General features: G+C 45.7%; 1 protein-coding gene across 1 annotated transcript in view; it reads left to right on the top strand.

Moving 5' to 3' along the window:
- Positions 1 to 24,017: 24,017 nt before the first annotated feature.
- The window catches only part of SFXN1 (sideroflexin 1), a 31,295-nt gene continuing 30,625 nt past the window's right edge, over positions 24,018 to 24,687 (top strand). The window contains exon 1 of the mRNA XM_069972146.1: positions 24,018 to 24,068. The gene's annotated coding sequence lies outside the window, so the exon portion shown is untranslated. The remainder of the gene's footprint in view (positions 24,069 to 24,687) is intronic.

Genomic DNA, 24,687 nt, shown 5'->3' with positions numbered 1-24,687 from the left:
GAAGCACTGGAGGTGGGCCGGCCCTGGGAGGAACCCCCGCCCCTCTATGATAGGGTTCCATTGATTCTAATGGAGTCACATCATGGAGGGGCTGGGGTTTATTCCCACTAAGGGTGTGTCAGCCCGCCTCCAGTGCTTCTGCCTGGGCCTGGTGGTACAGTCATTTTAAGGAGTCCAGTCCATTGAGAGGCAGTATTCACTGGACTCCTTAACATCAGCACCCGGCTAACTTGGTACAGCAGGTGGGGGGACACAGAGCACTGAACCCTGATTGGCTACACGCCACAAAGCCAGTCAGGGTTTAGTGCTCTGCTGCTAATAGGAGAGCCGACGCCGGCCCGGTATGGTGACGTCACCGAACCGGAAGAAGAGGATCCGCGAGTCGCAGCCCGGACCATCACGTGACCGGACCGGAGATCTCCTTGGGGGGCCAAAAACGGACAGGTAAGTATATTAGGAAAGGGTTAACCTTGGTTAACCCTTTCCATTGCTAATTTATAGATTTTCCCTGGAATACCCCTTTAATTTACAAACAGTTTTTTTTTCATCTATAGTTTAAATCACCTACAGGTACATAACAAAGTTTGAGTAGTTCCCTTGGTAGCCTTACCAGAGGTTTACTAGCCCAGCATGGCTAGCCTGCAAAAAAAGGATAACACTGACAGGAACAGAATCTGCATACACTCTCTTACTCGGAAAGTCTCTCAGCAGGAACCACTGGTGTATACACTGACTTTAAATTCTGGCCTACTCCACCTACACTTGTAGACTTTTGGGAGCTTGGTGCTTGGTGGGGAGGACATGAGGTGACAAGAAAAGTTTTAGGTGACCTTTAACCCCTTAGGGACCAAGCCTGTTTGGGCCTTAATGACCAGGCTCATTTTTCAAAATCTGACCTGTCTCATTTTATGCGCTTATAGCTCAGTGATGCTTTAACGTACGCTAGCGATTCTGAGATTGTTTTTTCGTAACATATGGTACTTTATGTTAGTGGCAAAATTTGGTCACTGTCTTGTGTGTTTTTTGTGAAAAACATCAAAATATAATGAAAAATTTGAAAATTTTGCACTTTACGAACTTTGAAATTCTTTGCTTCTAAAAAAAAAAAAAAAAAAAGGCACATGACAAAAATTAGTTAGTAAGTCACATTACCAATATGTCCTCTTTATTCTGGCTTCATTTCATAAACATATTTCACTGTTTTAGGGTGTTACGGGGCTTAGAAATCAGCAAATTATCAAATTTTCATGAAATTTCCAAAACTGATTTTTTTAGGGACCAGTTCTTTTTTTAACTTGATTTAGGAGGCTTGTATACTGGAAACCCCCATAAGTGACCCCATTTTGGAAACTAGACAGCTTAAGGAATTAATCTAGGGGTATAATGAGCATTTTAACCCTACAGGGTCTGGAGGAAAGTATTCACAATTAGGCCGGAAAAAAATGGAAAATAGAAATTTTCCAATAATATATTTGTTAAGATTAAAGTATCTCATTTTCATAATAAACATGAGAGAAAATGCAACCCAAATTTTGTAATGCAGGTTCTCCTGAGTACAATGGTACCCCATATGTGGGCATAAACCCCTGTATGGGCACACAGCGGGGCTCAGAAGGGAAGGAGCGCCTATTAGCATTTCCAGTTCAGATTTTGCTGAAGAAGTTTCTGAGCGCCAGGTGCATTTGCAGAGCCCCTGTAGTGTCAGCAGAAAAGAACCCCCCCAAAAGTCACCCAATTTTGGAAAATACACCCCTCAAAGAATACATCTTGGGGTGTGGTGACCATTTTGACCCCACAGGTATTAGAGGAAAGTATTCAAAAGAAGACAGTAAAAATAAAAAAAAAATAGAATTTTTCCAATAATATGTTTGTTTAGTTTGAAATTTCTAAATTTCACGAGGAACAGGGGAGAAAACTCACCCCAATATATATAACGCAGGTTCTCCTGAGTAGAACTGTACCCCATATGTGGGTATAAACCACTGTATGGGCACACAGCCGGGCTCAGAAGGAAGGGAGCGCCAATTAGCATTTTCAGTTTCTGAGCGCCAGGTGCGTTTGCAGAGCCCCTGTAATGTCTACAGAATAGAACCCCTTCAAAAGTCACCCCATTTTGGGAATTACACCCCTCAAGGAATTCATCTTGGGGTGTGGTGAGCATTTTGACCCCACAGGTATTGGAGGAAAGTATTCAAAACTAGACCGTAAAAATGAAAAAAAAAATGAATTTTTCCAATAACATGTTTGTTTAGTTTTAAATTTCTCAATTTCACTAGGAACAGGGGAGAAAAAGCACCCCAAAATTTGTAACGGAGGTTCTCCTGAGTACAATGGCGGTCACTAAGGGGTTAAACGGACTGAACAGCAAGCCAACTCTCAGCTGGTGGCACATATACCATTAGCCCTTTTGCATAGTACTTCAGCTGTGCTTTTACATAAAATAGAGACATCAATAGGCGAAAATGCAGTACTACCTTCAGCCCAGTTTACACCCAACAACATGAATTCCTTCAGTACCAACCTACACATACACAGAACGAGCTGTGGCACATGGGTTCTGGGACATTACAGTAACACTCACAGGTCAGGTTGCTGCTCAGTACTGCGCTAGGAGCAGGAGGAAAATTCCTACAAGCAAGGTGCTGAAGCTGGTGACCTCACAAAATATGTGAACCCCCTGGAACTACTCTGCATATAAAGAAAGTAACCCTTCCAATATTTGCCTACTTAATAAACATCCTAAACAGCAGGCAGCCGCCAACGGGGCGACAGTCCCTTCTTATAAAGGTGTGAGGTATATGGGGAAAGGACTGACGCACAATATGGCTATGTTCACACTACGTTCAACGGATGTCGAATGCACACAGTTTATAAAATAATGGACATTGTCTGTGCGGAAATCAAAATAATGATCATGACAATTATTGTCAAAGGTCTATTTTAAACAGCGGATGTTATTTTTTAGTTGTTCACACACAGTTTTTCTTTTATCACCGACCATTCACCATTTTTACTATTAAATTCAATGGCTTTTGAATTAAAGACAGATCCAAAGGCCAATTAGTCCACTTAAACTAGAATAATGTACCAACAGCCGTCACTGCACTGAACGGCGGCCAAACACCTTTACCACAAGGTGGCAGTTCTCAAATTTCTCCATTATATTCCCTCCCCATAAAAGTAGTTTTAAAGGGGTTATCCAGCGTTACAAAAACATGGCCACTTTCTTCCAGAGAAGAAACGATCTCCTCTCCCCCCTGTGACGTGGCTCTATTAGAATCAATAAAGGGGAGGGGGTATCATCACACCAGGAGCCGGAAGGCCTATGCTACCGAAAAGACCGGGACTCCTTAAAAGACTGTGCCACCAGCATCCCGGTGTCTGTGCCGATCCTTTAAGGTATAATACCCAAAGTGATGTACCTGATGGTACATTCGCTTGAAGAGATACAAAGGCATACCGTTGGTCACTAAAAGATTAAGCATAAAAAAGAACAAATGTGAAGCCAAGAAAAGGGAAATACTCTGACAAAAGTGCATTGGGAAACCTTTCAAATAAACTGACATACAGAAATAATACTATCTATTGAATATAGTGAACTTTGTATAAAGTAGAATGTGTGCAAACAGAACTGTGATACAAAATTATAATACTTTTCCATATTACTTTCCTTAAACTTAAGGGATTCTGAATAAATAATCCAAGCTGTCATTGTTATCTACATATTGCTCTCTAGATGGAAGCTCCAAAGGTTTTATTGTTAGGATGATGGCTTTAGTTTCTTTACTGTGGGTATTTAGCGCCCTCTAGTGGAAAATGTATGTTTTACAAATATTCTCAGAACGCTCACTGCATCAGTGGCATCTGGTTATTTTAGCAAAAAACTGACAACAACTGATGGTAAATTGGGCCAGTTTCCATCAGGCTTTCCTACTGAAAAATTTAGCAACAATTGTGCAACAGTTCTGCATGCAGCAACAAGCCTCAGGCTCCAAAAATAGACACCAGTCTATCACTCATAGTGAAGCAATAGACCACACACACTCAAAAAAAAAAATACCTTGGTGATAAATTCAATCCATTGTGTTTTGAGGCGTGTGAACAGGAACAGGAAATGAGCAAACAGTTTGCTGGACATATTAATGGAGATGTATACATGTATAAAAAAAAACTGCAGATATAGGGTTTTTTTTTGTTTTTTTTTTAAACAAGTAACATACAGAATAGGGCTATGTTCACACAAGTTTTTTTTTAATCATGGCTGTTGTTGCCGATTTGCAACAACAGCCATGATTAATACAAAGCTTACGTTGTACTGCAGTTAGAGGAATCCCAGCGGGAGTGTATACACATAGGGGGACATTTATTAAGTCCGGCTTTTTTTTACGCCGGACTTAAAAATGCCCCCGCATCTCCAGCGCTACAGGGATTTATGTAGAGGCGGACTGCCTCTACATAAATCCCGTGCGCTCAGCCGAAAACCTACGCCAGCTGAGGACTGGAGTAGGTTTTCGGCGTATCTTTTGGCGGAACGGATGGTGAATCGCGCGGACTCTGAGTCCGCGCCCTCTGTTCCGCCCCCTTCACACCCCCTCCCCGCCCCCCGGCGTACTCGGCGGAAAGTGCCGATTTGCGAATATTTTATTCGCAAATCGTCCATTTGCAAATAAAATAATGCGCAAATCTGCACTTTCCGCCGAAAATCATCCTTACGCCGGATGATACATGTCCCCCATAGTATACACTCCAGCCGCAGTAAAAAACTGACACATCAATTTTGTATGGCCACCTTTCATTAAATAGCGGGTGCACAAGCCTGACAGAACACAATGGAGAGTGCGGCTCCAGCCGCACTCTCTATTGTGTTTAATGGTGAATTGGGATACGGGCATGCACAGATGCACCCACATCCCAATTCAATAAAATTGAAGTTTATCCGGCCGGTACTGTAGTACCAGCCAAGATAAACTTCACTGACACCGGCCTTTCTGTGACACGGCTAGGTCACAGAACGGCTGATGTTATGTGCTGTGTGAACCCCGCCTAACAGTGCATATATGGTAACTAAAAGTATAGTTGAGGTTTATATCTTGAGGTGACATAATCATCCTCACATTTCTGCAACTCACGGTTGCCTCTGCTGTCATGTGCTAATCAAACGTAACAAATGGAAGTGACAGGCCGCTCAGCCAACCACTGATGGTGGCACTGTCCCGGTGTTTGTCACTTCAAACACTGCAGGGAGTGAGCCGAAGCTAGCAGGACATTAGGGAGTGCAGACAAGTTTTAGACTTCACTGCGGCAATAGCATAATTAGCCATTAAAAAAGGAAGTCCCAAGAACGATAAAAAACGTCAGGCAAGCATGGGTGGTTAAAAGAAAAACAAACAGGTCCCCTGCCTTTGTTGCTTCGATCCAGGGTCCCGTTCACCGATCCCGGCTGTCATCTTCTGCAGTTAACCAGGTACGACACAGCAGCAACTTGGCAGCCTGGTGTCCCGTCCCAGGCTCTGACTCTGGCTGAGCAGGCAGTCACTCAGTCGGGGATGTGACGTTGCAACTAGTGGAGCTGCAAGAGCCCTGCTGATGTGAACAGGACCTGGGAGGGGGTGGGTGAGTTCACTTGTTTGTCATTTTCTCAACCACCCTCGCCTGCCTGCCTGCCATTTTAACAGTTTGCGGGACTTCTCCTTTAGGTTACAAACCCACTTGCTGGATCTGCTGCGAGTCTCCTTGCTGCGTTTTTGCAGCGAGACTCGCTGCAGATCCTGGCCCTATACTTTCAATAGCAGAGAAACTCGCAGCAGGGATGTACATCCCTGCTGCGATTTTGTCTGCAGCCCGCCCCATTAACCCCCGGCCGCCGGACATTATACATTATCGGGTCCCCGTTCCTGCTTGCTTTGGGGGTCCCGGTGTCTTCACGGCCCGCCCGGCCAATCAGTGCGCTGCGGCGGGGCAGCGCACTGATTGGCCGGGCGGAACGTGCCGGGAGCCGCTGAAGCAAGCAGGAGCCGGGATCAGGTAATGTATATCGCCCCCAGCCCCCGGCCGCACAATCGCCCCCAGCCCCGCAGCCCCCGACCGCACCATCACCCGCAGCCCCCGGCCGCACGATCGCCCCCAGCCCTGCAGCCCAGGGGAATAAATAAGGAGTTCCAGTTCTCAGTTAGTATATTTGCTGTGTTAGAGGAAAAAATGTATAAAATGGAATATCTGCCCAAAAAAAAAAAAGAAATTTTTAAATTTCCCCTGCAACTTGCTTAAATTTCTGCGAAACATCTAAAGGGTTAATAAACTTATGAACTGCTACTTTGAATACTTTGAGGGGTGCAGTTTTTACAATGGAGGGATTTATGGGGGTAACTAACATTACGGCCCCACAAATCCACTTCAGAACTGAACTGGTCCCTAATAAAATCAGAATTTGAAATTTTCATGAAAATTTGAAAACTTGCTGCAAACTTTCGAAGCCCTCTAACATCCTAAAAACTAAAAGGACATTCACTAAATGATGTCACCATAAAGTAGACATGTTGTAGATGTTGCAGTAATAATTAGTTCATGTGGCATGACTATCTGTCTTAGAAACCAAAGTATACTATAAACATAAAGAGGAATAGGTCACGAAAAAACAATCTCAGAATAAGCGAGATAGTTAAAAGCATTGCAGAGTTATCACTACGTAGAGAGACAGGTCAGGTTTGAAAAATAGGCCCTGAGCATTAACCCCTAGATGAACCTGGGCATACCCGTATGTCCTGGGTCGCCTAGGAGACTTCAGAGCCGGGGCCGCCGCGGTCCTGGGTGCCACTTGTAGCCTGGGATATTATGGGGCACGGTCCGATCGCCGTGCCAGCTAACTAAGCATTAAGATGCAGCTGTCAAAGTTGACAGCTGCATCTGAATACTTCTTGCAGCCGTTCGTTAGTGGCATAGTGGGGGGCTCACCACGGGCGGATTAACTTTACCATAGGCTCCGGGCTCTTCACCAAGAAATATGATATAGTGGGGATAAGCGAGACATGGCTGGACGAGACCTATGACTGGGCCGTTAATATCCAGGGTTATAGTCTATTCAGAAATGACCGTAAAAATAAGAAAGGGGGAGGGGTCTGTCTATATGTTAAATCATGCCTTAAGCCTATTCTGCGGGAGGATATATGTGATGATAATGTGGAGTCTCTTTGGGTAGAAATAAGGGGAGGGACAAAGAATAATAAAATTCTTATAGGAGTGAGTTATAAACCTCCAAGTATAGTGGAAGAATCAGAAAATCTTCTTATAAGACAAATAGATGCGGCAGCAAAGCAGGGGGAAGTCATTATTATGGGGGACTTTAACTACCCAAATATCAACTGGAAAGCAGAAACCTGCAGCTCCAGGAAGGGAAGCGTGTTTTTGGAAATAGTAAAAGATAATTACCTTTCCCAACTAGTAGAGGAACCAACAAGAGGGGGGGCCCTTCTGGACCTGATCTTAACCAATAGGCCCGACAGAATATCAAAAATAGAGGTGGGGGGTCACCTAGGTAATAGTGACCATAACATAGTAAGTTTTCAATTATCCTTCAATAAAATGATTAGCAGAGGGGCTACAAAAACATTAAATTTCAGGAAGGCTAATTTCCAAAAACTAAGAGAGGACCTTGGGAACATAGACTGGGACAATGCCTTCAGAAATAAAAGTACACAAGAGAAATGGGACATATTTAAGAGCATCCTGGGTAAATCGTGTGAACGACACATACCATATGGGAATAAACGTAGTAGAAATAAGAGAAATCCAATGTGGTTAACTACAGCTGTAAGGGGTGCAATAAATGATAAGAAACAAGCATTCAGACTACTAAAACAAGAAGGTAGTGGGGAAGCATTGAGCAACTATAGACAGAAGAATAGAATGTGTAAAACGCAAATAAAAGAAGCAAAAATAGCAACAGAAAGAAGGATAGCCACAGAAAGTAAAACAAATCCCAAAATGTTCTTCACCTATATAAATAACAAAAGACTTAAAACCGAAAATGTTGGTCCCCTCAAAAATAATCTGGGTGTAATGGTGGAGGGGGAAGAGGAAAAGGCCAATCTACTAAATACATTCTTCTCTACTGTATTCACAGAGGAGAATCCCATAACAGACGACATGACTAGGGATAATGTTAATCCTCCCATAAATCTCACCTGCCTAACACAACAAGAAGTGGGGAAACGCCTTAAAAACATTAAAATCCATAAGTCACCGGGCCCAGAAGGTATCCATCCTAGAGTTTTGCAAGAATTAAATACTGTGTTGGACAGACCGTTATTCCTATTATTTAAAGATTCTATTACGACAGGGATTCTTCCACAGGACTGGCGCATAGCTAATGTGGTACCAATATTCAAGAAGGGGTCAAGGAGTGATCCTGGAAACTACAGGCCTGTAAGTCTAACATCTATAGTAGGTAAAGTATTTGAGGGGATTGTAAGAGATGCTATACTGGAGTATCTTAATGAAAATAATCTTATGACGCAGCACCAGCATGGATTTATGAGGGATCGGTCCTGTCAGACTAATCTGATCGGCTTCTATGAAGAGGTAAGTTATAGACTGGACCTGGGGGAGGCTGTGGATGTTGTGTATCTGGACTTTTCAAAGGCATTTGATACTGTGCCGCATGAAAGGTTGGTCTACAAAATGAGGATACTGGGACTCGGGGAAAACGTATGCAAATGGGTAAGTAACTGGTTGTGTGATAGAAAACAGAGGGTGGTCATTGATGGAACATATTCAGATTGGGTTTTAGTTACTAGTGGGGTACCACAGGGGTCAGTGTTGGGTCCACTTCTTTTTAATATTTTTATTAATGATCTTGTAGAGGGGCTACAGAGTAGAATCTCCATTTTTGCAGATGATACTAAACTGGGTAAAGTAATCAGTACAGAGGAGGATAATATCATATTACAGAGGGATTTGGAGAAGCTAGAGGCTTGGGCGGAGAAATGGCAAATGAAGTTTAATGTGGATAAATGTAAGGTTATGCATTTGGGCCATAGAAATAATAAGTACAGTTATGTGCTAAATAATAAAACACTGGGTAAAACTACTTCCGAAAAGGACCTGGGGGTATTGGTGGACAGTAAACTCAACTTTAGTGATCAGTGCCAGGCAGCAGCTGCCAAGGCTAATAAAATAATGGGGTGCATCAAAAGAGGTATAGATGCTAAAGATGAGAACATAGTTTTGCCTCTTTATAAATCACTGGTCAGACCACACATGGAATACTGTGTACAGTTTTGGGCACCGGTATATAAGAAGGACACAGCTGAACTAGAGCGGGTGCAGAGGAGGGCAACAAAGGTCATTAAGGGAATGGGTGGGTTACAGTACCAGGACAGGTTATCACGCTTGGGGTTATTTACGCTAGAAAAAAGACGTCTTAGGGGCGATCTGATCACAATGTACAAATATATGAATGGACAGTACAGAGATTTTTGTAGTGGTCTTTTTACTCCTAGGTCTGTAACAATGACAAGGGGGCATCCTCTACGTCTAGAGGAAAGAAGATTTCATCATCAGCATCGACGCGGGTTCTTTACTGTACGAGCGGTAAGACTGTGGAACTCTCTGCCACATGATGTTGTCATGGCTGATTCATTAAATAAGTTCAAGGGAGGCCTGGATGATTTTCTTGAAAAATATAATATTACAAGTTATGGGCATTAGATTTCTGGTGATACGTTGATCCGGGGATTGTTCTGGTTGCCATTGCAGTCGGGGGAGGGGGGGGGGGGAGTTTCTCCCTGTGGTGGGGCGTTTGTCTTCTGCCCCATAGGGGTTTTTCGCCTTCCTGGATCAACACAGTAGGATTTTCCTAGGTTGAACCTGATGGACTCTTGTCTTCTTTCAACCTTATTTACTATGTTACTATGTTAATATGTAAGCCTGGGCCCCCCAACCCCACTGTAACTATGGCCACACAAGCTTGGTGTTCATAGTACAGGATAAATAATGTCATAATAATTTGTGCAAAATCACGAAAAAAGTTGCAATTTTCTTTGCAAGTCAAGGCAGAATTGTAGCCAGGAGACAATACATCCCTAAAGTACAAGTCTGTTTGGGTGGCCATGGGCCCCCCAGGAGCTCAGGGCCCCGGGCTACCACCCAAAACGGACCTATTATAATACGCTACTGGGGCTCGCCACCCAACGACGTTGTCGCAGAGGAGCGCTGTCCCTGAACTAATTATGCTCATAATCCAAGGCACCACTGTATATATATATATATATATATATATATATATATATATATAGAGAGAGAGAGAGAGAGAGAGAGAGAGAGAGAGAGAGAGAGAGGAAATATAGTGCTTAAGGTGATTAAATGGACTTCACATGTACATGGCGATGATATACAATCACATAACTATATAACCATGATTAAATAAAGTGCAAGTGCGCATAGTAATAACATGAGCATGATTATCGTTATAAATACAAGATTAAAGCTGCATGAGGGTAATTGTGTGTTGAATGTGGATTAATCCAAAAAATGTGAATTTACCAGCACTATAGAAGGAATGTAACCTATGGTCCTTTTGGGAGTTTACATTTGATTGCAGAGCTGCAGTAGTATATGGAGTCATTCAAAGTGCATGTGCTAACAAATAAAAAATAAATTATAACATATACCAAGCACCTTGCTAAGCGCACAAGCATAGTCACATTGCACATAGTTACAGTGACTATGCTTGTGCGCTTAGCAAGGTGCTTGGTATATGTTATAATTTATTTCTTATTTATCAGCACATGCACTTTAAAATGACTCCATATACTACTGCAGCTCTGCAATCAAATGTGAACTCCCACAAGGACCATAGGTTACAATCTATCTATAGTGCTGGTAAATTCACATTTTTTGGATTAATCCACATTCAACACACCAATTACTTTTGTGCGGCTTTAATCATGTATTTATAGCGATAATTATGTTCATGTTATTACTATGCGCACTTGCACTTTATTTAATCACGGTTATATAGTTATGTGATTGTGTATCATCGCCATGTACATGTACTGTTGCCTTTCTATCAGCTCGAACCAGTCTGCCCATTCTCCTCTGACCTCTGGCATCAAAAAGGCATTTCCGCCCATAGAACTGCCGCTCACTGGATGTTTTTTCTTTTTCGGACCATTCTCTGTAAACCCTAGAGATGGTTGTGCGTGAAAATCCCAGTAGATCAGCAGTTTCTGAAATACTCAGACCAGCCCTTCTGGCACCAACAACCATGTCACGTTCAAAGGCACTCAAATCACCTTTCTTCCCCATACTGATGCTCCGTTTGAACTGCAGGAGATTGTCTTGACCATGTCTACATGCCTACATGCCTAAGTTGCCGCCATGTGATTGGCTGATTAGAAATTAAGTGGTAACGTGCAGTCGGACAGGTGTACCTAATAAAATGGCCGGTGAGTATATATATATATATATATATATATATATATATATATCCCCATTTGTCCCACATGCTGGTACCTAAGGGTCCATTTACACAGAAAGATTATCTGACAGATTATCTGCCAAAGATTTGAAGCCAAAGCCAGGAACAGACCATAAACAGAGATCAGATCAAAAAGAAAAGCCTAAGATTTATCCTCTTTTCAAATCCAGCCCTGGCTTTGGCTTCAAATCTTTGTCAGATAATCTTTCTGTGTAAATGGACCCTAATGGTGCATTTACACAGGCAGATTTATCTGACAGATTTTGGAAGCCAAAGCCAGGAATGGATTTGAAAAGTGAAGAAATCTCAGTCTTTCCTTTATGACCCGTTCCCTGTATATGATCTGTTCCTGCCTTTGGCTTCAAAAATCTGTCAGATAAATCTGCCTGTGTAAACGCACCATAATGCTAAGTTTACACAAGGCGATTATTGGCCCGATCGTACGATTAACGATTTCGAAGTAACAATTTCTTTTTATAACGAACAGCGTTTAGACGGTACCATATATCAAACGGAAAAATCGTTTTGCTATCGTTTTGCGATCGCGCGCCCCCAGCTCGCCCGCCCGCAGCATGCCCCCCCGCTCGACTGCAGCCCCCTGCGCCGCCCCGATTGCCACCCCTGCCGCTCTGATCGCCACCCCCGCCACTCCGATCGCTCCCCTGGCGCCGCTCCGACCGCCCCCCCTTGCCGCCGCTCCGATCGCCTCCACTGCCGCCGCTCCGATCGCCGTGCATTGATTGGCTGAAGGGGGGAGCAGGGAATTTCAAACGGCTCCCCTTCAGCCAATCAGAGCTGAAGAGGAGCACTGATTGGCTGAAGAGGAGCCGTTTGAAATTTCCAGCTCATCTCTTCAGCCAATCAATGCGCTGAAGAGGGGAGCCGGGGATCTCGAAGACCTGCTGCACGGAGCAGGTAACGTATGCTCTTGGCCGTGGCGGTGGGGGCAATCGGATAGGCGGCGATTGGAGCGGCGACGGGGGGGCAATTGGAGCGGCGGCGGGTGGGGGTGGCGATCAGAGCGGCGGGGGTGGCGATCAGAGCGGCGGTGGGGGTGGCGATCAGAGTGGCGGCAGGGGTGTCGATCGAGCCGGCCCAGGGGGCTGCTGATCAGCGGGGGGGCGGGCTGCCAGCGGGGGGGTGGGCGATCGACGATTTATGAACATGTTAAAAGATCAAAATGGGGGGGGGGGGGGGCGTGTCTGGCCGCTCAGCGTGATGGCCGCTTAACAGAGGAGCTCCGCTCATCACCGCCTGCTTAATCAGCTTTCCGCCCGCTGAAGCACCCGTTCGCCCGTCCCTATCTGCCGGTGACCCACATAAGACTGCCGGGAGGCTGCTGCGCTTGTCTCCCGCTGCGTGGAAGGCCCCAGAGACTGCAGAGAAAGGACCTGGGAGCTGAGCAGACGGCTGCGCCCGCCATCTTGTTAGGTGCAGTACTATAGCGCCGGGGTCACGTGCCGCAAAGAAAGAGCCGGTGCTGTTCTCCACAGGACGCCGGTACATGGAGGGTGCAGGATCCAGCCCGGCACACGATTCAGCCCCGCATCTTGCCTAGACCCATTTCCCGGACGGGAGCCCAGTGAGTAACGGCGCCCAGCGCCATCTTAAAACCACCCTCTGACGGTCCTGCCGAGGTCAGGAGATTACAGAGGGGAGCCCTCCACAGTGACTGAAAGAGTAGAGACAGGTGCCCCTCTGCACCCAGCCGCACTACTACTCCTGCCAGGCATATACTCCTCTGGGACTACTCCCTCCTGACCTCCCCAACCTATTGCATATTGGCAGGGACCCACCGCCATATTACATACTAGCGTGCTGGAGTGCACAGGCCCACAGACTCCTTCCCTCTCGAGGGACGCAGATCCTCTCCCTGCAACTCCACAACCCCTGCATCAACAGTCTCTGCTGCAATATTTTGCCCCTAAACATATGACATTAACTCTATTAAGAAGGGCCCTGCAGCCCATACCAGACAGCATATGGGTAGACATTCGCATGAAGATGACTATAGCCTGACTCCCTCTGCACTAGCCCCTGGAAAAGGATGGCGTTCCTCCTCTGAATCCCTGCAAGAAGAAGTAGTTGAGCAACACGGGTCCCCACTTTACTGCAAGCCCTACCTACTAAAGCAGATTTCCAGGCCCTGATTACTGAGGTGAGGGAGGCATGTAGGGCTGAAATTGCGCATATTCGTAAAGATCTAAAACATGTCGCAGAGCGGAATGACGGCTTGGAGCATGCCCATGATGATACTAGGAAATATGTCACCAACCTCCAAAAACATGTGGCGCTTACCACTACCCATCTGCAAGGATTTGGACAATAGGGGCAGGAGACACAATATAAGGGTCAGAGGCCTTCCTGAAGCATTCCCTGAGGACCTTCCCACAGTGCTGCAGACTATATTTAATGGGATCTTGGGATACCCCGAAGAGGCTACCATTCAGCTAGATCGAGCGCGCAGAGCCCTCCGACCTAGGAATGCTACCACACAACCTAGAGATGTCATATGTTGTGTCACTGACTACGTCACCAAAGAACTGATTATGAATAAGGCACGGCAATTGGATGTCATCACATACCAGGGACACACTGTACAACTCTTTCTGGATCTGTCGTGGCTAACACTGCAGAAGAGACGCCACCTAAAACCTCTACTGAATTTACTGCGAGACCATAACATCCCCTATAGGTGGGGGTTCCCATTTGCGCTTATTGCCCGGAGAAATGGCCAAACGGTAACGTTAGTTTCCTACGCAGATCTGGATGACTTTTGTGGGACACTGGAACTTCCTTGCCCGGATATCCTGGACTGGGAGATCCTGCTCCCACCTAGACCCCCGCCACCCGAGTGGCAGAGGGTGGAATCACAGAAGAGGAAGTCTACCTCATCCAAATAGCCTCCGGCACCTTCCCCTCATTGATGACTCAGACTTTACCTCACTGTAATAATGTTACCTCCAGGACTCTAGGAGTTAATATGCCTCAGGGAATGATACTCTATCTGTCTACTTTCTGCTTATCTCGTGATGGACACTGGGATGCTGGAGTTGCACTTTTGTTTTTGGCTCTTTCACTATAGTTTGCTGTTTTGTGTGCTTGATGGGGTTCGGGTATAATGGGTTCAAGTGATGTACCTGGCACTAGATTAGTGCCAAGATAGTTAAGACATTTACGCTCATTTGGTGGTTGAGCGTCCTCCTGTTGAGAGTATATAAATCATAGTTTTTACACTATTCTCTGATAGTTTTTGCTGGGCTAGTCCAGACATTTCCCCCCGCCCCCCCCCCTTCTCCTAGGGGTGTTTTTTCATTTTTGGGCTCACTGGATCCCCCCTTTTCCCCGCTGGGGTTAGGGGGGTCTGGTTGATCCCCTACTTTTGTCTGCCTGTCATTACTTGACCCCATTGTAGGAGTTCCAGAGTATCCTTACGAATTATTTGTGAGGTTCCCTGGTTTAGTCGATTGGGAATTTAATTTTTTCATTAATACTGTTTTTCCTCTTGATTATTTTTTTCATGTTGTTTTTCTCTTTACCTTAGTTTGTGTATACCCCTGTCTTTCGTCCATCACCTCCCTCGTGTGTTCATCCTTAACCCCCTCCCCCCCCTCCCCCCCCCTACGGACGATGTCTTCTTAGTCTCTGGTGAGTACACATTTCTTTTTCTTGGTCTGGGGATAGGTGATACTGCGCTTTTGGGAAATGGTTCGACTGCTCTCCTTAAATGTACGTGGCCTAAATACTAACGCAAAACGTAGACTAGCTCTAACTGAGTTTACTTCCTCTAAGGCTGAGGTGATTTTCTTGCAGGAAACCCATTATGATTCCGCTGGCAACTTCAATTTTGCTAAACATAAGTTCCCCATCTCATATTCTGCATGCTGCAATAGGAAAAAAGCGGGAGTAGCGGTCCTGTTATCCAGACATTGCCCCATCCAAATTTCTACTGCAGATATAGACCCTGCTGGCCGCTACGTAGTACTCCAGGGTTCTTACAGGGGTTCCCCAATTGTCTTATGTAATGTCTACGTGCCTAACACCCACCAAATAAGATTTCTTCGTAAGCTCCTCCTGAAACTCTCGTGGCTACCCCCCTCCACACTCATACTGGGGGGAGACTTTAATATGATATTCTCTGAACAAATGGATCGCTTCTCCCTGACGCACCCACGAACCCCTCCCTCTTCCGCTAGCCTGGCTAGGGACTTCCGCAAACTAATGAGATAATACTCCTTATATGATTTATGGCGGATTAACCACCCCAGGGATAAGTCCTACTCTTTTTACTCGCCCCCACACAAAACCTTCACTAGAATAGACTACTTTTTCAGTAATATTATGGGACTTCGGCATATGTCAGATGCATCTATGGGCCTTATCTCCTGGTCTGACCATGCCCCCATCTTATTAGATCTTAAAGATAATGTCCCTGGGGCGAGGGCCTGTCATTGGCGTCTCAATGAGTCGCTACTTAAAACTCCCCACTTAAGAGACTCCCTTTCGTCCTCCCTGACAGCCTACTTTACAGAGAACTTGGGCTCTGTGGGGTCCCCGGTGGTCTTGTGGGAGGCCCATAAGGCGGTTATGAGGGGGCACTGTATTTCTCTTAGCTCCAAGCTGAAGAAAGACAGGAACCATATGATAGAGAAGTTCTCTGCCCAGTTGCGAAAATTTGAAGCTGATTTACTAGCCGCTCCTTCACTGCCTTTGCTTAGGAAGGTCATTGGCCTTCGCGCAAAAGTGAAGAACCTGGCTATGCACAAGGTTAAGAAGTTACTTCTCTATACCAGACAAAAGTATTATGAAAGAGGGAATAAAGCCCATACATTGTTAGCCAAACAGCTTTGCGATCGTACTGAGCAGCAAACTCCTCATGCACTGAGAGATGGGGACGGTACTATGCTCCATGATCCCTCAGCCATAGCTGAAAAGTTCCGGGATTACTTTGCCCGCCTCTACCACTTGCCCTCCACACTACCTGGGGACACCGCAGAACGCTCTCGGCTCTTTGATGAGTTCCTTGCGGAGTGTCGCCTCCCCAGACTGCCGCCGGAAGCGCAGGAGGCTCTAAATGCAGATGTGTCCGCAGAGGAACTGGGGGACATAATGAAAGACCTACCCACCGGTAAATCCCCCGGACCTGATGGTCTTACGTATCTATACTACCGTACCTTTGCGTCAATCCTAACTCCCCACTTACTAAATCTTTTTAATGCGTTTCTGGCAGGAACCCCCCTTCCTGCGACACTGACACATGCCCACATATCCCTAATCCCCAAACTAGGTAAAGACCCGGTGGACTGTGGTAGCTACCGCCCTATTGCCCTCTTAAATGCTGATCTTAAACTGTTCACTAAGGTTCTTGCCACCCGCCTGTCGGCATGGCTGCCACAGCTCATTGACAAGGACCAGGTTGGATTTGTCCCGTGTCGACAGGGGGGTGACAACACTAGAAGAGTTGTTGACTTGATAGATGCGGTCAATAAGGAAGATGGATCGGCCTTGCTGTTAGGCCTTGACGCAGAAAAGGCCTTCGACCGCCTGAGTTGGCCGTTCATGACACGGGTCTTGGAATCGTTTGGTATACGTGGAGCCTTCCTCAGAGCGGTCAACAGCCTATACTCTTCCCCCACGGCCTCTATAAAATTCCCCCATGCTATGTCCGGAACTATCACTATCCATAATGGCACCCGCCAGGGGTGCCCGCTTTCACCGCTAATTTTTGTGATGTGCATTGAGCCGCTGGCGGCGGCCATTAGGAATCATCCGGACATCCACGGAATACAAATCCGTGGGAGGGACTACAAGCTATCCCTCTTTGCGGATGATGTATTACTTACCTTAACTCAGCCACATATTTCCCTCCCCAACCTTCATACCCTTCTGACTCGTTTCGGCCGCCTATCCGGGTATAAGGTGAACGCGTCCAAAACGGAAGCCCTACCGATTAATATCCCCTACCAGTTGTTAAATACCCTGAAAGGAAATTTTACCTATAACTGGAGAAGCACCTCACTCAAGTACCTGGGGGTCCAAATTACAAATTCTTACTCTTCTCTCTACACTCATAATTTTCCAAAGCTATTTGCGGAGATCCGGAGCTTACTAGATAAATGGAATTCACTCCCCATTTCCCTGCTCGGGAGAGTAGCGGCGGTCAAGATGACAATCTTACCGAAAATCTTATACTACTTTGAGACTCTTCCAGTCCAGGTCCCTATGAGTGCTTTGAAGGCAATCCAAGCCTCCATCTTGCGTTTCGTGTGGGCTCATAAGCGTCACAGAATAGCTAAAAATATTTTGCAAGCTCCCAAGTCTTCAGGAGGTCTGGCTCTCCCTGACTTGGTTTGTTACTACTGGGCGGCACATCTCCGCCACATACCTGCTTAGTCAGCGCATTTAGCCTACACAAAATGGATGTTATTGGAGAAATTATGGATAGCACCTGCTCACCCCAACTCCTTCTTGTGGTCCACTTCCGACACTCCCCCCCAGGGACCAGCCTTGGGACCTATGACTCACATAAGACAAATTTGGCGTACTTGTATCAGAAAATTTCCTTTAGTCTCCAAATGCTCCCCGATGACCTCGTTCCTCTTTCACACGGGCCTCCCGGATAGCCTGACGAGTGGTATGTCTAGAGTTTGGCACGCTAACAAGCTGTTTCGGTTTGCAGACATTGTCGACCCGAGAGACCGGACCCTCTTACCTTACTCCTCCTTGGCTGCTAAGTATGACCTACCTCCCACAGCGCAGTATTAGTATCTTCAGATAAAGCATTTTATGCTTACGCTCTTCTCTTCTACTAAGGTCTCTCTCCCCACAGACTTTGAGAAGCTGTGTAAAGCGGGAGTTTCCACCAAGGGCCTTATCTCTGATATATACTGTATTTTAAAGAGCCCTCCCCCTGATGAGGACGTGAGATACCCCTACTTGTCACGCTGGGAGGCACTATTTGGTAGACAGCTCCCTCAATCTGTATGGCGTGTGATATGGGACAGGGCTGCTAAGACCTCCATATGCACTACTTATAAAGAAAATCAATACAAGCTGATGTTGTTGTGGTATCACACGCCTGAATTCCTTCATGCCATGAATCCCACCCTAACTAATGTATGCTGAAGATGTCGGGGGGGGGGGGGGGGCTCTCTTCAACACATTTACTGGTCTTGCCCTCTAATTACCCCTTATTGGGCGATGGTGAAGGACCTGATCAGGAATGTAGCGGGCATCGAGATCGCGCTGGACCCTGTTTTCTACCTCTTTAATGTATCACCTGTGAAATTGGGGCGCAAGACCACAAAATTGTTGCTTCACATACTCACAGCGGCACGGTGTCTAGTAGCCAGGTTCTGGAGAAGGACGGTCTCCCCCTCACAAAATGACCTATATGCCCGCATTCTGGATGTGAGAAACATGGAACAGTTAATGGACATGCTTAACAATAGATTGGATCTCCTCAAACAGGTTTGGAAACTGTGGACGTATTCTGGGCTGAAAAGGAGTCCAATAACGTCAGGCCTCATCGAAATACTGATCCCCCAGACGATAGTGGACCCCCTCTGTAGCCTTTCCTCCTGTGACCTCTGTCCTGTCTCTCCCCCATTCCCCCCCCCCCCCCCCCCCCCCCGATCTATCTGGTTTCAACTGTGTGTTTTTCTTTTGGTTTTCTGTCAGAAGTGACGTAGGCAACATTATCATCTCTTTATACACGTGATTATAGGTTTCGGCCTCACTTTTGTACTGTGTTGTTCGAGTTTGCAAACTGTGTATTGGTGATGAACGGGTTGTTTGCCATATCGGCTAATGTACAAAATACAAAAGCTTTCAATAAAAATACAATAAAAAAAAAAAAGATCAAAATGAACGATTTTTCGATCGTTCGCCGCATTTACACGTACGATTATCGTTCGAATTCGCCCGATAATCGCTCCGTGTAAACCCAGCATAAGCCCCCTGGGTTGTTTTTTAATGGGTGTTTTTAATGTAATTGGATAATGAATTAATAAAGAATAAATTTTGAAATATACTATGTGTATTAACTTCTTTGGGTAGTGAAATTTGCTGGTGTTCAGTATTCAGTTTAGGATTTCACTCCTTTATTATCAGAGTAAATACGGTATTTTTTGGAATTCGTAGGTTTACTAATTTTCATTATAATTCTGTAGACTGCTGGTTATAGCCGTTTACAGCAGAGATGAAGGGGCAGAGCACACCAGTGATTGGCGGGGGTCTCAGCACCCGTACCACCACCGATAAAAACGTCTGATGTATCGCTGGGATATGTGTGAAGTTTGTTTCAATGATAGTAACACTTTAGGGTACGTTCACACCGCTAACTTGCAGTGTCAAATCCGCTGCGGATCCAGTACTGTGAATTTGAATGGGTCCCATACACACAGCAGATCCACTGCATGTATGGGACGGGCCCCTTTAACCCCCGCGCTGCTGGCCGAAAGTCTGCCCTCCCGCAGCCCTGGCCCCCTGTCCGCCCGCACCGCCGGCTGCCCCGAACATACGGCGGCACGGGGGTTAAAGGGGCTGGGTCCCATACACGCAGCACCATTCAAATTCACAGTACTGGATCCGCAGCCGATTTCGCTGCTAACTCGCAGCGTCAAATCCGCTGTGGATCCGGTAGGTGTAAATGTACCCTTAAGAAACTTATGTGGCTAAGCTGTTTGCCAAAAAAACTGTTGTATAAGTGACTAGCTGTGTGCTAGCATCACTGGTCACATAGACAGCTACTGTATATGCAAAGTCACTGTACTAATGTGAAAGGTTAGGCGCTGGGTGGGCCCCTAGAAACAATTTCCCTGGTGGGCCCAAGGTACCCCAGTCTGACATTGTGTCAGAGTGTAAAAGCTGAAGCTCCAGAGTTAGGGAACACTGATTTATACTATGGGGGAGAAAAGAAGTAACACTATATACATGTCAGACTCTGACCTGCCAGGCCTCTCAGCCCCATAAGGACAACTAGGAAGGTACAGCAACATGAAAAACCCCACAATGCTCCATCTCTACTCACTGGTGAACTACATGTCCTGCCATGTCTCCCCTCAGGAAGACTTAGTGGGACATGTGGGTGTCACTGGCTGCCCGACTCCTCTAGGGCTCTGCTCAGCTTCACCGTTCCTCTCCTCACACTCCAGGCTTAGTGAGAGCAGTGAGACGGGAAACTCCCAGACTTCACATACTCACTGTACACGGGGTGGGGGTCGGTGATGGAGAAGGTGCCTGTCATTGATGAGGGAGGAACAGTCAATGATGGAGGAGGGGCCTGTCATTGATGAGGGAAGAGGCGTCAGTGATGGAGATGGGGCCTGTCATTGATGGAGGAGTGGTTTAAGGAACGGTGAGGGGCCTGTCACTGATGAGGAAGGAGCAGTCAGTGATGAAGGAGGGGGCTGTCAGTAATGAAGAAGGAGCAGTCAGTAATGAAAAAGGGGACTGTCAGTGTTGAGGGAGGAGCAGTTATTAAAGGAGAAGAGACCTATCAATTATGGCGAAGGTATAAGTATGCAAAAAGAGTCTGTGAAGCCTTGCCTAAGAGTCTTGAAACATGAAACTAGCCAGATATCCCTTCAGGGAAGGGCCCAGCCAAAAGGATGGCTGCTGTGAGGCGGACAGCAAAACCACCATATTAAGTGCCCCTTATTATGAGGAAGGAGCAGTCAATGATGGAGGAGGGGGCTTGTTATTGGTTAGGGAGGAGCTGTCAGTGATGAAGGAGGGGCCTGTCATTGATGAGGGAGGACCAGTCAGTGATGAGGGAAGGGCTTGTCATTGATGAGGGAGGACCAGTCAGGCATAAGGGAGGGGCCTATCATTGATGAGGGAGGACCAGTCAGTGATGAAGGAGGGGCTTGCCATTGATGAGGGAGGAGCAGTAAGTGATGAAGCAGGATCCTGTCATTGAAGAGGGAGTAGTCAGTGAAGGAGGAGGGGCCTTTCATAGATATTAAAGAAGCTATTAGTGAAGGGGGGCTGTCACTGTGAGGGAGAAACAGGCTATGATAGAGGAGGGGCCTGTCATTGGTGACTGAGAAGCAGTCAGTAATGAAGGAGGGGCCTGTTATTAATGAGGGCAGAGCGCCCAGTGATTTTAGGTCTGGACTTAAAAAAACGATCAGCTGATTATTGTTTCATTGGTTGATCGTTGTTATTGTTTCATTGGTTGATCGTTGATGGAGCGATAATCGACTGAGCTGGCTGATCATCACTCCATGTATTAGGGCCCTTAGCTCTACTGCAAAAATCTTGGCCATGGATGAATAAGTCAAAATGGAGAAGAACATATAAAATCAATCAAGAACTTTCCTGTGAAATTCCAGGAACAAGTAACATCAGAAATCCGCCATCCAAAGAAGAGAGAAAAGAAGATGATATGGGTGAATATAACAATGGCAGCAGTTGTCATGGTGTGAAACCCACCAAAGGTGACATCTATTTGGAAGAGCCTGGCAACTCTGAAGTGACCTCATCTGCTACAGTCCCCCAATCATTGGACTGCTTCACATTCTACAGTTCACTGGGTGAAGGAACCTTTGGTACTGTCCTCTGGGCAAAATACATAATCCGCAGTGAATGGGTTGCCATTAAAGAGACAGATAAGAGGTGTTTTACAGAACTCAGATACAGCTTTGAAGAACACCATGTCCTGCAACACATGAAAGCCCATACTCATGAAAGCCCATACTTGATGCATGGCTTGGCCGCCTTTCACGCATCAGACTTTGTCTATTATGTGACAGAACTGGCCAACAGAGGGGGCCTGTATCATTTTGTCGAGAAATACTGGCCTCTTGATACTGCCACAGTAAAGTTTATCACAGCCAAAGTGGTCTGTGGCACAGAATTCCTGCATAGAAAAAAATATCATCTATCAGGACCTGAAGCCAGAAGCCATTTTATGGAAAAAACAACATTGAAATAAAATTCTCTGTCCTCCATCAGACTCTACACTACCCAAAGTCCCTAACCCCCAAGACAGTTAACATCCTAAAAGGGCTTCTGTGCTGTGACCAGTTCACAGTATCATCCTGTGACTATTGACAAAGATGATGATGATGATTACTCCATGTGGACCATCACCTCCACTGATCTATTCTCTGATTTCATTTCTACTGTACTTGACCTTATTAACTGGACTTTACCTTACTTATCAGACTTGACATTAGCCACTGGATTTGACCAACACCACCTACCACCAGATTTGACGTCTCATTTGTCTCATTTCAAACGTCACATTTGATAAAATGTTTAAAAGCTTGTACTGCCCATTACACTGAGATCTCCATATTGTGTGTCGTACTAATACAATAATCTCCTTTTGCCCAAGTAGCAATAATCTCCCCTTCTGTGCCCCATGTAGCAATAATTGCCCTTTTTGTGCCCAAAGTGGCAATAATCCCTCCTCTCTTCCTGCCTTTTGGAGTTCCCAGTCTTAATATAGTCAGGCCCAAACCATGGTGATGGTCCCTTCCTAATAACTGAGGCAGGGGGGTAGGATGACCCAGGCAACACAAAGGCAGAAACAACAAAGATTAAAGTGCTGTGTCAACACCATGTGTTACAATAAAATCCACCTATATACAAGATAGACACCAGTAGTATATCGCTCTCATGGTTTAAGGTGCGTTTATCAAGGCAATACCAATATATATTTTAGATGTCAAAATCACAGTACAATACTTGGCTTGCCGCCCACCATGTTTTCTGCAGTATACTGTATGTTAGTGCACCGTGCATTACTAATATGCATGAATGAACCTGCCCAGGTCTGAGGCCTGCATGTAGACACACAATCTTCTAACTGAAATAAAACCCAACCATCTACCCTAAATGGGTGTCTGATGCCAGCAAAAAATATATAAAGCTTAACCCATAGTCATAATACATGACCACAAAAAAATTCCATCAAAAAAGCCTTGTATCCAGGCAATCACAGGTACTAGACTTCACTGGAATACAAACAAACACAGGTACTAGGCTTTACTTGTATGCAGGCAACCACATGTACTAGACCTCACTTGTATCCAGGCAACCACATGTACTAGATCTCACGTGTATCCAGGCAACCACAGGTACTAGGCTTCACTGGTATCCAGGCAACCACAGGAATTAATCTTTACTTGTATCCAGGCAACCACATGTACTAGATCTCACTTGTCTCCAGGCAACCACAGGTACTAGGCATCACTGGTATCCAGGCAACCACAGGTACTAGACCTCACTTGTATCCGGGCAACCACAGGTACTAGGCCTCACTGGTATCCAGGCAACCACAGGTACCTGGCATCACTGGCATCCAGGCAACCACAGGTACTGGGCATTACTGGTACTCTCCCCCATCATGGTTCTATAATTTTAGTCTATTTGCTGTAATACTGTTTATTTGTATATCCTGGCACACTTGACATTTTAGGTTCACAACTGCACTTGCACTTTTGTTAGATATGGTCCTTTGTTTAGATTGGTGTGCAATATATTACTGCATTGTACATTGCTACATGATTTACATGATTTCTTGCTTCAGTGCAGTTCCTGGGACAGTGGCTATGGTCCATGGTCCTATGGTGGGCAGCTGGTAAGGTGTTTTTAATCTTATTGGTTATTTCTTTTGTGTGGTGGCATTTTTTGTTAAAAAAAAAAATAAAGATTATTGTGTATTTATTTCAGTAGTGTTCTCAAGTCCATTTGCATACACGGAAATACAGAATACGAACGGAAATTTCAAGCAGAGGCCATGCAGCGGGCGCAGTATATAGTGCTGTTCTGTAATGTCCTGTACAGTATATAATGCTGCTCTGTAATGTTCTGTACAGTATATAGTACTGCTCTGTAATGTACTGTACAGTATATAATGCTGCTCTGTAATGTCCAGTACAGTATATAGTGCTGTTCTGTAATGTCCTGTACAGTATAGTGCTGTTCTTAATGTACTGTACAGTATATAGTGCTGTTCTGTAATGTACTGTACAGTATATAGTGCTGCTCTGTAATGTCCTGTACAGTATAGTGCTGCTCTGTAATGTACTGTACAGCAGGGCTGGCGTCAGCACCCGGCTTACTTGGGCATGTGCCGGGGCCCACAGCCGCTCAAGGGGCCCCCCCGGCACTTGCCCGAGTAATGATTAACCGCATGCCCTTCATGACGTCCAGGGCCTCCCTCCGCTGCGCCGCGGGGATGGATCATCGCTCTGCCC

Source organism: Dendropsophus ebraccatus, chromosome 1 (genome assembly GCF_027789765.1).
Source record: "Dendropsophus ebraccatus isolate aDenEbr1 chromosome 1, aDenEbr1.pat, whole genome shotgun sequence".
Taxonomy (NCBI): domain Eukaryota; kingdom Metazoa; phylum Chordata; class Amphibia; order Anura; family Hylidae; genus Dendropsophus; species Dendropsophus ebraccatus.
This window is presented reverse-complemented; position numbering and strand designations above follow the sequence as displayed.